The 12,760-nt window shown below is 39.9% G+C and overlaps 1 non-coding gene across 1 annotated transcript; it reads right to left on the reverse strand.

Annotated features, from left to right (window-relative positions):
* Positions 1-365: 365 nt before the first annotated feature.
* LOC145956640 (small nucleolar RNA R71) lies at positions 366-471 on the reverse strand. The gene has a single exon (XR_014432879.1). It is a non-coding gene; the product is annotated as a small nucleolar RNA R71 (small nucleolar RNA).
* Between the last annotated feature and the right edge of the window lie 12,289 nt (positions 472-12,760).

The following is a 12,760-nucleotide window of genomic DNA, read 5'->3' on the forward strand; positions in this document are numbered from 1 at the left end:
CAGAAGGACCCTAGGTGATTATGCACAACAACAAGGTCCTAGACATTTCTCTAGCATTGCAGCTCCAAACACTTCTAGAGCCATGGAGATGAAACCTGCCTTCCTTACCTTGGTTAGCTCACAACAATTTGCTGGCCTTGATCATGAAGACCCATACTCACACCTATCAAATTTCTATGAGTTATGTGGAACTATGGGAATTCCTAAGGCTGATGAGGAAGCTGTATATTTGAGGTTGTTTCCATTTTCTTTGACAGGAAAAGCTAAAGTTTGGTTACAATCTCACCCAAATCAAAGTTTAACAAGCTGGGGTGATGTGGAAAATAAGTTTGTGAACCGATTCTATCCTTCATCCAAGTATATTAAGGCCAAGTCAGAAATCACTACTTTCAGGCAAGGTGCAGATGAACCATTCTGTGAAGCCTGGGAGAGATTTAAGTCATTGCTCAGAAAATGTCCTAACCATGGGTTTGAAGATATAGCTCAACTTAATTTCTTTGTCAATGGAATCAAACCTGAGGTGAAGATGTTATTGGATGCAGCAGCTGGTGGCACCATGATGACCATGAGTCCAGAAGAAGCCACTCAAATTATAGAGTCTCTGGCATTTTCTGATCACCAAGCAGAGCATGGAAGACATCAATCTCATAGAAGAGGAGTTCTTGATCTTAACACTAATGATGCAATCCTTGCTCAGAACAAACTGCTATCTCAACAGATCGAAGCATTGACTAAACAGATGGCCAAGATTCCACAACAGCTTCATGCTATTGCTTCTTCTTCAACCCAACAAAATCCTTCCTTAAAATGTGATTTTTGTGGAGGAGATCATCCCAATGGTCATTGTTCAGAAATTCCAAATGAAGAAGAGGTCAACTATGTGGGGAACCAACAACAAGGAGGTAATTTTAATTCCCGTAATTATAACACTAACAATTATATGCAGGGAAATCAAGGTTGGAGAAGCAACAATAACAACCAAGGTTATGCATGGAGGAATGAAGTTGGACCATCCAATAGGCCACCACCACAACAACAACAACAACACCAGCCTGCTTATCCTTCTATGCATGAAAGAACCAGCAAATTGGAGGATACTCTGAACCAGTTTATGCAGGTATCTATGAACAACCAGAAGAATACAGAGGCATCCATCAAGAACTTGGAGGTGCAGGTGGGTCAGCTAGCTAAACAATTGGCTGACATGTCTAAAGGCCCATTTTCAGCCAACACCGAGACCAACCCTAAGGAGTATTGCCAAGCCATAACAACAAGAAGTGGGAAGGTGGTAGGTAGTGATGTTGGGGTAACTAAGAAAAATGAAAATAAAGAAAATAGTAAACTGAAGGCGGTTGAGGAGGAGATTGAGAAGAATGAGGGAGAAAGCAATAAAAATGAGGGTGTAGATAGTGAGAAAATAAAAGAGAAGAATGCAGTTGAAAAGGAGAAGAATAAAAAGAAGGGCAAGGAAGTCATTTCCACTGTTCCTATTAAAGACTTACCTTACCCTCATGCTCCTTCCAAGAAAGAAAAAGAAAGACAGTTCTTGAGATTTCTGGATATCATAAAAAAGCTCCAGATTAATATTCCTTTCACTGAAGCCATGGAGCAAATGCCCACATATGCTAGGTTCATGAAGGAATTGTTAACTAAGAAAAGGAGAATGCTTGAAGAAGAGACTGTGGAGCTTGAAGCAGGATGCAGTGCCATTATACAGAAGTCTCTACCTCAGAAGTCCAGAGATCCAGGCAGTTTCACTCTCCCTGTATCAATTGGTAATCTGTCAGTGGGTAAGGCACTCTTAGATCTTGGAGCTAGTATTAATTTGATGCCTTTATCCATGTTGAAAAAGATAGGAGAAGTGGAAGTGAGACCTACAAGAATGACCTTGCAGTTGGCAGACAGATCTATCAAGATTCCACATGGTATAGTGGAAGATATGATTGTAAAGGTTGACAAGTTCATGTTCCCAGTTGATTTTGTAGTGATGGACATGGAAGAAGATGTGGAGGTTCCATTGATTCTGGGCAGACCCTTTATGAAGACAGCTCGAGTTCTCATTGACATGGATGAAGGAAAGCTGAAAGTGAGGGTCCAAGATGAGGAAGTGAGTTTCAATGTATTTGAAACAACAAAGTTTCCAAAAGGTCACAAAGATTGCTTCAGAATTGATGCATTAAATGATATGTACTTAGAAACTCAAAATGATTTCAAGAGCTCATTGCCACTAGAGAAGGCTTTGCCTATCTCTAATGAAGAATTGGAAAAGGTCATTGGTAAAGCTTGTCATCTTCCAATGGGATTGGAACATAAAGCATTTTGGGCTTTGAAGGCCTTAAATTATGATTTGAAGGCAGCAGGGGAGAAAAGAAAGCTTCAATTGCATGAATGGGAAGAAAGGAGATTGAAAGCTTATGAGTCTTTTAAGTCCTACAAGCACAAAGCCAAGATATATCATGACAAGAAGATTCTGAATAGGAACTTCCAACCTGGCCAGCAGGTATTATTGTTCAATTCCAGGTTGAAACTCTTCCCTGAGAAGATCAAATCTAAGTGGTCAGGTCTTTTCTCAATTAAATCTGTCAAATCTTATGGAGCCATTGAACTTGAAGATCCTGCCTCTGGAAGGAATTGGCTAGTTAATGGTAAGAGGCTCAAGCATTATTTGGGTGGTGAGGTGGAGAGATCCACTACCAGCACATATTTGAAGGAGCCATGAACAAACAGGATTGTCAAGCTAAAGACATTAAATTAGCACGTTCTTATTTTGATTTCTATTTTTAGATTCCCAATTTAGTTTGAATAGTAAGTAATTAAGAGTTTTTGTTCATAGAATTGCTTGATATCAGTATGAATGTTGCTTGATGATTTCCATGATTGTGTTTTGCTAATTTCATATCTTGGTTACTACTTGTTGTGTTATTTAGGCTTCATGAGTAAATGATATGGTAGTATCAATGCATGTTTGAATGTATGATATTCATGTGTCATTGCATATCTTATATTTTGTGTGTCATGTTAGTTGCACTTGGTTAATTGTGTGATTGTTTGTGTTAATTATGAGTTCATTATAGCTGTTAAAAATGTGGGAGTGTAGGAACAAGTTTTAGAGAGGTTGAGAGCTATAAAAGAGTGAAAAGGAAGTAAAAATTTCAAGTTTCAAGTCTCAGAGCTGCAGCCCTCATTCACGGCTGCAGCGGTAACTCTCTGCCAAGCTCCACATGAGAGCAAAAAAAAAAAAAAAAAAAAAAAAAAAAAAAAAAAAAAAAAAAAAAAAAAAAAAAAAAAAAAAAAAAACCGCAGCTGCAGCTCTGATTTCCAAGCCCAAGCTCAATATCTCTGCCACCATTGTAGCTGCAGCTCCAAAAACCGTGGCTGCAGCCCCAGGTTCAAATGCCCAAAATTTTTAAGTGATTTTAAGACCCATTTTCCACTTCCAAGCTACGAATACACTTCTCTTCACTCTCTTTTCATGTTCTCAACCTCTAAACCCTTCCACACTCTCTTATACTCCCACTCTCTTCTCATGAGTCTCTCTTGTTGGTAGGAGATTAATGAAATATTTCATAGTTCTCTTCTCCTTCAAATCACACTAAAAAGGTAAATTTTTTCATAGATTTTTCTCCTCTAGTTACATGCGAATCTTTCAAATTTCTTCTTCCTCTTGAAGCACAATGTGATTTTTAAATTGTAATTTCTCAAAAGAACTCTTGAATTGTTGAAGTGAATGAAACACTTTGTTTGCTTAAAAAAAAAATGCTTATTTAAGGTGCATGCAAAGTGTTTGTGGAAATGTTTGCAAGAACACCATGTGAAATTCAACTCCATGTTAATTTTTGGCACATTAATCTTTGCTTTTTGACGTGCATATCATCCACATGGTTAATTGTGCTTGAAATAAACTGAAACAGGAAGTCTCTATCCATGGCCTACTTTAGAAACCCTTGTTGACCAAATTTTATGGCCTGGGGACAGTCCTATATACTTAGGAGGGGGTGGAGTGCAACAGTCAGGAGTTCATAGTGCACAACCTGCTGCTGAGCATGGACAGGAAGAGGAAGTTGAGAGAGATGAAAGAGCAGAGGAAGAAGAGGAAGGAGAAGAAGAGGAATCCGAGTCAGAGGATTTTTGAGACAGACTGTGGAGAAAAGTTCATTTTAATTTTTTGCAATTTTAAATTTTAGTATTTAAATATTATGGTGGTTTATTGCTAGCTTGTTCAGTTTAAACTATCTGTTTGTTTTGTGTTAGTTATGGTTTTATGTGTTGGATGTTATAATTATGCATGTGTTGTTTTGGCTTGTGGTGCTTAGGTCAAGTACTAATAAACGTTTGGGGTTTTTGTGGAAAGTCACTAGTTTGTGAATAATCACTGACTATTGAAACACTCAGTTCTTTTTGAAAGACAAGTCAAGTTGTTTCAAATCAGCAAGAAGAAAACTTTCATCTTTAAATTCACCGAAAAAAAAAAAAATGTTGTTAATACTCATCTTTTGGTTGCACTCTATCATTCATGCATAATCTTAGAATTCATGAGCATCTCTTTAACTTGACATGAAAGGTCAGTGGTTGGATTTATTGAGCCAAGCCAGTGAGTGAGAACACCCAATACATACACTTATATGTTTGAGAGTCACCATCATAGCATATGTGTATGCATTGTTTGATTCTTGAAATTGTTGCTCTTGTAAGAAATGTTGGAAAAGATCAAGGCATTATGTTGTTCATATTGAAGATCTGTTAAACCTAGAACCAAACAGCTAACCTTCATTTGAGAAAAATCTTTGTTTGAAACCCATTTGAGCATTACCCTTTATTCAACCCTTAAGCCTATACCAATCATAAATTCCTCACCCTAACCAAACCTTAGAGAGCATGATGAAAATGATTGTGGGTTAAGTTGGGGGGAGTGAAAATTGTCAAAGGTTGAAGAAAAAGAAAAGAAATACCATGTTGTGAAGTGTTAAAGTGAGAATTACATCTCTAATGTTATCATTGTACTGTACAACTCCATTCAAAATAGCTTCATAAAAAGTTAAAAAAAAAAAAAAAAAGTTAAAAAAAAAAAAAAAAAAAAAAAAAAAAAACTAAGTTAATGTACAAAAAGTCTCAAAAGAGGTGGGATTCTTGCAATTGAGTCAATAGATTGTGAGGGTAAATATGGGAAAAGTGAAGGTAGAAATTGGGCCGAGAGATATGGTTGGAGTTGAAAATTGAAGAGTGAATAAATTTTGAGTCTTGTTGCTTATGTTTATTGTGCTCTCTAGAGTTTGAACTTTGAACCTTGTTTAACTAGAAAAATCATATTTCTTTGTTAACCAAGCCCCATTACAACCATCAAAAGACCTTGAGATCCTTCATCTTCTTTTCAAGAATGGTAATGGAGAGATGATATCAATGCTTATGTTCATAGAAATGATGTGTGTAGTTGAGAGAAACACTCACCCAAGGAGAGATACACTAGTGAGGAGTATTTATTCAATCACTGATTCATAATGCTCAAGTTTGTGATTTGATTTGTGAATTCTTTGATTAAGTATGTTTGAAAATGTGGCACCTCAAGTGAGTAGGAATTAATTTGATGAAGGTGAATTAATTGATGACTTATTCTCTTGTTGATATAAAAGCAATTTGTGAATTAGAAAGTGTTGTCAATTTGTAGTCATAGTGGAACCTTTGTTTGGGGACAAACAAATGAGTAAGTTGGGGGGAGTTGATAAGTGCTCAAATTGCATATTTTTATGCTTAATTTGGCACTTATTTTGGATGAGATATAAGTAATTTTGGTTATGTTTGACCCTCCAAATAGATGAACTAAGATTAATCTAAGGAGTTACAAGAGTGTAGTTTCTTTGGCTAAAAATATTTCCTTTTTGTGTAGGTTTTGATGAAATTGGAAATCCAAGGCTATAGCCCCAAAACCAGAGCTGCAGCCATGAAGCATGAACCAAAAAGAAGTGTTCCAGAGAGTTGGAGCTGCAGCCCCCATTCCAGAGCTGCAGCCTTGAATCCTTGTGCGTATGGAAACCAATTCCAGAGAGTTGGAGCTGCAGCCCCCATTCCAGAGCTGCAGCCTTGAAGCCTTGTGCGTATGGAAACCAATTCCAGAGAGTTGGAGCTGCAGCCCCCATTCCAGAGCTGCAGCCCCCATTCCAGAGCTGCAGCCTTGGGTTAAAAATCCCAACTTTTCCTTGGACAGAACATATGTGGGGCCCAAAATTAAGGAGAAAAATAGTGGGGGACAAAAATTAAGGAAAGAAACAAGAAGCACATGAGCACTAAATTAAAAAGAAAGACAAGGGGCCTTAAATTAAGGAGAAACAAACAAGGAAAAAGGAAAAAAATAATTAGTGGTTTTCCACTAATTGAACCACTAATGGAGGCTACAGCTGGACATCCACTAGGCTACAGCTAGAGACCAATTGGAGGGGGCAAGTGTTCTTTTTATAGTAACACACTGATTGGGGGGCGGTAGCATACACACGAGGGAGGGAACCCAAATTCTCTGGTTTTTCACTTCCAACTTTGTAATCTCTTATGGAAATTGCTGGAGAAATTGTAATGGCCATGAGTGGCTAATTTCATTGAGCATTGGTTGGATGTAACTACTAACTCTTCTCCTTCTTAAATATATGCATTTTAATCTCATTATTTGTGTATGATTCTTTACTTAATGCTTATATCGGCTTGATCACCCGTTGTATGAATTTTTGGTTTTTGAATCCAGTTGGAAAACGTTTTTGAAAACCCGAACTGAATCTTGCACCTAATCAATTCTTGTTCTAGGGATAGACTTGATTTGGTTAGTCACATTGTTCAAGTTCTTGTTCTTAATGCGAAGTGTTGAACTCAAAACATAGAGGAATCATGTTTTGAGCTTAATGACTTTAGGATTCAACCTTGAGGAATCTTGTTGGATTACTTAATGAACGTGGAAATAATGGAATTAGAATAGCATTTATTTTAAGAAGATCTATGAGTTAGCAAGTGCTTCCGAACCAATCCTTGTTTCTTATTCATTGACCTTACTACGTTTGTTTTATTTTGTTGTTTTAATCTATTTTCACTCATCTACAATTTGAACATCAATTTCGTATAAATCATTAGAGCAAGAATTACTAAACACCCAAATCCCTGAGGACGATCTTTAAATACTACTTCGAAACTTGGTTCACTTGCCAAGTGATAGGTTTGCGAAAATCACCATCATCTCCACAGTCCACGGTGCTGCTTCGACGGTTGTTTCTGATTTTGTGCCACTAGGGGCTGGATAACGCAGGGATCCGTCTAGGGGATGTGCAGTTTACTCATAGGTTCTTGTGTCCCAACTTTCCATTGCGTAGTTGGTGCCCACTGGGGAATTTCTGATTCCTTTGGGGTGCAGACACAAAGATGCTCTTTCTGATGTGAGCGGTGCCTTATGATTGGCTGACGTCCTTTCGACGTTGGTGGAGTATCCCGGTTATCCTTGTTCGGGTGTCTCTTTTGGTTTTCTGATTTTGCTGCCTCTGTGTAGGCTGTTATCCACTGGGGGATTTTGTCGTTGATTTTGATTAGCCTCTTCTGTTAGGCATATCAGCTTGACGTTCAATGATTGGCTGAGAGCCAGATTCCACTTGGGGAATGATTATTGATTTTTTTTATGATTTTTCTCCTTTTGCAGGGATGCCTCTTGAGTAGGCGAATGGGGATTTGGGGATCTTATGTATCCCAGAGTATTATTTAGGAAGCCTCTACAGGCTTAGCCTCACTCGACACTTGAGTTGGAGAGCTATCTTCACTGAGGAAGTTTAAGTCCTTTGACTTGGATATTCTGCTTGGGTGATCGTGCTTCCATTGGGAATGTCGTCGATCTTGCTTTGATAGCTCTTGCTGGGGATTTTGAGTCCAAGAGCGTGAGTTGAGGTTTCTCTGGGGAGTATTATTTCTGTGGGCCTCTCCAGGCTCAGTTATTCTGCATACTGTGGAGGATGTGGAGTATTATTTTGGCAAGCCTCTCCAGGCTCAATTATTCTGCAGGAGTATTATTTAGGCAAGCCTCTCCAGGCTTTAGTTATGATGAAAGAGTATTATTTCGGCGAGCCTCTCCAGGCTCAATTATTCTGAAGGAGTATTATTTCGGCAAGCCTCTCCAGGCTCAATTATTCTGCGGGAGTATTATTTAGGCAAGCCTCTCCAGGCTCAGTTATTCTGAGAGAGTATTATTTCGGCGAGCCTCTCCAGGCTCAATTATTCTGTATGATTTGTTGGATTTTCTGTATTTTGCCCTTTTTTCGATTTTGGCTTTTTCTGTGTTTTTGCCTTTTTTGTTGAGTTCGGCTTTTTCTGTATTTTTGTTGATTTCTGTATTTTTGCCTTTTTTGTTGGTTTTGGCTTTTGCTGTACAGAATTTAAATTGCTAGAGAATTTTGAATTCAAAAGTGGCAAATTTCATTACTAAAAATGAATTTGTACAAGAAAAATTTGAGAAATGGGGCTAAGCCCAACCAAACTAGTACATGAAAAAGCAATAAAACAGAAGCCAGTCTTCACTCCTCTGCTGGCGGGTCCTGTGGCGAGTCCGGGAAGCGGCGATGCATCCAGACGGAGAGGTTGTCGAACCCCTGCACCAAGGTATCTAGTCGAGCATCGGTACTCTGCTGCCATGTACCGACACTATGCTGAAAAGCATCGAATCGCGTGTCAATGCTCTGCTGAAAAGCATCGAATCGCGTGTCAATGCTCTGCTGCAGTGTGTCGAAGCGGGCGTCAAAGTATCCCCTGTCCGACCGTGACTGTAGACCCCTAAAATTGTCCGGGACGGAAATAAGACTCGAAGACTCTCAAAGATCAAAGGAAAGTCAGCCAGAAGGACTCCCAGAAGACCATAGGATGACTATTTGTAGGTTTAGAGGTCTTAGAGTAGCAAAAAATAAGAAAGTGGGAGGTTTAGAGCTCAATACGGCCTCCTTGGAGTTCAGTACGGCCGTACTGCACATTTTGTACTACAATACGGCCCGTACTGAACCAATACGGCCCGTACTGAACCAATACGGCCCGTACTGCAACCAATACGGCCCGTATTGAATTCAGTACGGCCGTATTGCATGTTTTGCACTACAATACGGGCCGTATTGAATCAATACGGCCGCATTGAAGTGTCGGCAAGTGTCGGCGCTTCAATACGGCCGTACTGAATTCAATACGGGCCGTACTGAAGTGCAAAATTGCAATACGGACCGTATTGAACCCAGGGGCCATACTGAGCCCCATTCCTATAAATAGGAGGCCATTTGGACGTCCTACGACACTTCTACACACGGTTTTGACTCCCTCCTTGAGTATTCTGGGGTTTTTGAGCAGTGTTCTGCCCTAGAAATCTCTCTGGGAGTCGATCCGGCGAAGTTCTTGAGCCCCGAGCCATTTTGCTTGAGGATCGAACTTAGTAGAAGGGAAATCCTCCGGATTTCCATAGTTAAAATTTTCTAGGAAGGAGGGAGCGAGCTTGTAGAGCGAGGGAACGCCAAAAAGCTTCCCAGTTTTACTCAATATATAAAAGCACGCTTCAAGAGGTTTCTTCTTAAATCCTTCCTTTTACTGCTTTCTGTGTGCATATTTAAACTGTCATCATGTAGATAGTTAATTTATAATTGCTTAGAATAAATAGGGGTAATTTAGTAATTTTGCACTATTATTTTTAGAAATAATCTGTCATAGGGAACCCGAAAGGGGCGCTGTGGGGTGCTAACACCTTCCCCACGCGTAACCGACTCCCTTACCCGACTCTGGTTGTCATGGCCGAAGTCGATTTTTGAATCGATTGCCTTATCCCTTTTTCCAATGTTTTGAGTAAAACATTGGTGGCGACTCCACGAACCCTCCTTTTGCGAAAACCACTAATCCATGGAGGGTCCCGCTTGGGATTAATATGGATTGGTGAATCATTTAATAAAATTGCTCGTTTGACAAGGTCTCAGTTTGAGAATAAGTCATTCTAGCAATCCACTTTTTTAAATAAATAAAAGAGTCCAACCATCCCTCGCGAATGCCGAAAGCCTGTTCCGGGCCGGTGGCGACAGATGGCGACTCCACTGGGGAAGCCTCGAGAGTCAGTCCCATTTAGTGACAGATTATTTTTAACAAATAATAGTTAAAATTACTCTATTACCCCTCGCTTGTATGATAATATGTTTTATCTATTTGGCTTTTAATAACTGTTGTATGTTTAAATTTTCGCAATTGTTTGAAATACAAACTGTACACAAACCTTTGCACACAACAGTTCCCTCTATACCCGGGGGCATGAGTGGTAATCCATAGGGAGTGGATGTTAGTACGGCCGGTTGATGGGTTTATAGGAGCCTATGAGACCGTTGTCGGAAAAACATCACTCAAGGTGATAACCATGAACTTGAGTCCGACGGTGCGTTGGAATTTTCCATCGACTTACGACGAGAGGAATTGGGTCCCTATAATGGGGGCACCTTGGGGGCCTTTGACCAAGTGAGAACAGTTAGATCCTCCTTGAATATGCACTTTTCTGCAGGAGACCCCTACCTCGTAATTCGCTCGTGACTGTTCGTGGATGAGTGAATTGTGTGTGCATTGTTTATGTGACATTGTATGAGCATACCTTGCATTTCTTTAAACATACAACATTCCTTTTTAAAAAAAATAATAAAAAAAATAAATGGGAATAAGAATCTTCCTTTGCATGGTGTTAACATCTACCTTCATCACATTCATATAGGTAGTTTCCCTTTTCACCCAAAAATACAAAAAAAATATATATTCAAAGAAAAACGATATTTACCCAAAACAAAGCAATATCACGCATCATCTTAGGAACATCCTAAAAACATGATAATGCTTAGTTGAATAAACACTATGCATGCATATTCATCGTCATCATATCATATCATGCATATAGATCATGGAGAGATCTAGGAGTCATTCATACATCTCTCCTAGTATTCCATTAATAAATATTAATAAAAGAAAGAAATAATTGATGCGTATGTTCAAGATGGATCGCACGCCATTCGTTATCAAGTGTAAGCCAACAACCGCGCCAAGCGAGCGCACATCAACTCCGTTGTTGGTAATCAAGACAGACAAAGGGGAAGGTCCAACACCGTTAAGGATCATCGCTCCAAGGCCTTTTCCCTACGAATCAAATAAGGCTGTGCCATGGATATACGACATCCATTCTTCTGCCGACAGCGATATTTCCAACATCGCTGGACTTGGGGGCATGACTAGGAGTGGCAGGATCTACACTCCCAAAGATCTTCATGATAAAACCCCCAAGAATAAAGAAAAAGAAGAAAAGAAAACCGAGGAAAAAGAATCCGAAGAGGAGACTGATGAGCTGTTAAAGTTTATCCGACAGAGCGAGTACTCCATCGTGGATCAACTTCATAGGACGCCAGCAAAGATTACGTTGTTGTCGTTGATCCTAAGCTCCGAACCGCATCGGCAAGCTCTATTGAAAGTCTTGAACGAGGCATATGTGTCGCACACTATCTCCCAAGACAAGTTTGAGGGGATTGTTAGTCACATCACGGCTAATGATCACCTCACTTTCACTGATGAAGAGATCCCCGCCGAGGGACCAAATCACAACAAGCCCTTGCACATCTCTGTAAAGTGCAAGGAGTATCACATCGCTAAAGTCTTGGTAGATAATGGATCTTCCTTAAACGTGATGCCTAAAAGAACTCTTAATCAAGTGGCAATCAAGGGAGTCCAAATGCGCCCGAGCAACATGATCGTTCGAGCTTTCGACGGTTCTAAGAGAGGAGTGGTGGGAGAGATCAATCTTCCAATCCAAATTGGACCCACTATCTTTAATGTCGAATTCCAAGTGATGGACATTACTCCGGCATACAGCTGTCTCCTTGGCCGACCTTGGATTCATGATGCAAAAGCTGTACCCTCTACGCTCCACCAGAAAGTCAAGTTCATAATGGGTGACAAGCTGGTGACCGTGCAAGCTGAGGATGACATACTCATCAGCAAGCCATCCACCATACCTTATGTGGATGCAGCAGAGGAAGCTTTGGAAACCGCCTTCCAAGCATTGGAAATTGCCAATGTTGAAACGTTTCCCCGAGAAATGAAGAAGGTAGCTCATATGCTCACAAAGAACGGATACTTGCCAGGACAAGGATTAGGCAAGGACTCCCAAGGAATCCCGGAGCTACCCATTATCAAGGATAATCCGGGGAAACAAGGGTTAGGATACAACCCTGTTAAAGATCAAAGAACGAAGAGGAATCAAGATCCTTCTCGACGTTCTTTAAGCCAGATCTTTAGAAAGACCGGTTCACAAGCATCAAGGCCGGTCGTCGTCATCAAGTGCTCTTCTCCTTCCGATAGGGATGTATAGACCTGATGACTATTAGAGATTACTCCTCGGGGACAGCCCGACCTCCGAGCTTCAATAGGGCACATGTTTCCGCTATGATTATGATAAAATCATTCTTCATTGCTTCTTTTCTTGCTTATAATAAAATTCTAAACCACATTATTTTAACCCTGTTTGAATAAACATGAATGAGGTTAAAATCATCTTAATGATAATAAACCCGCATCATTCTTATGTGGAAATGTGCATGACAGCTTGGAGCACCTTTTCTTGGCCTCAATAAGTGCCATCATGGATAAAGAAATCCTAAAAATAATAAGCTCGGCAGAAAACCCAAAAAAGGGGGCTGCGCAAAAAATAAGAGCAAGAGACCCGCTAGGAATCCCACGAAAGGGTGACCTAGGCAAAAGT

This window comes from Cajanus cajan, chromosome 3 (genome assembly GCF_000230855.2).
Source record: "Cajanus cajan strain Asha chromosome 3, NIPB_CcT2T_4, whole genome shotgun sequence".
Classification (NCBI taxonomy): Eukaryota; Viridiplantae; Streptophyta; class Magnoliopsida; order Fabales; family Fabaceae; genus Cajanus; species Cajanus cajan.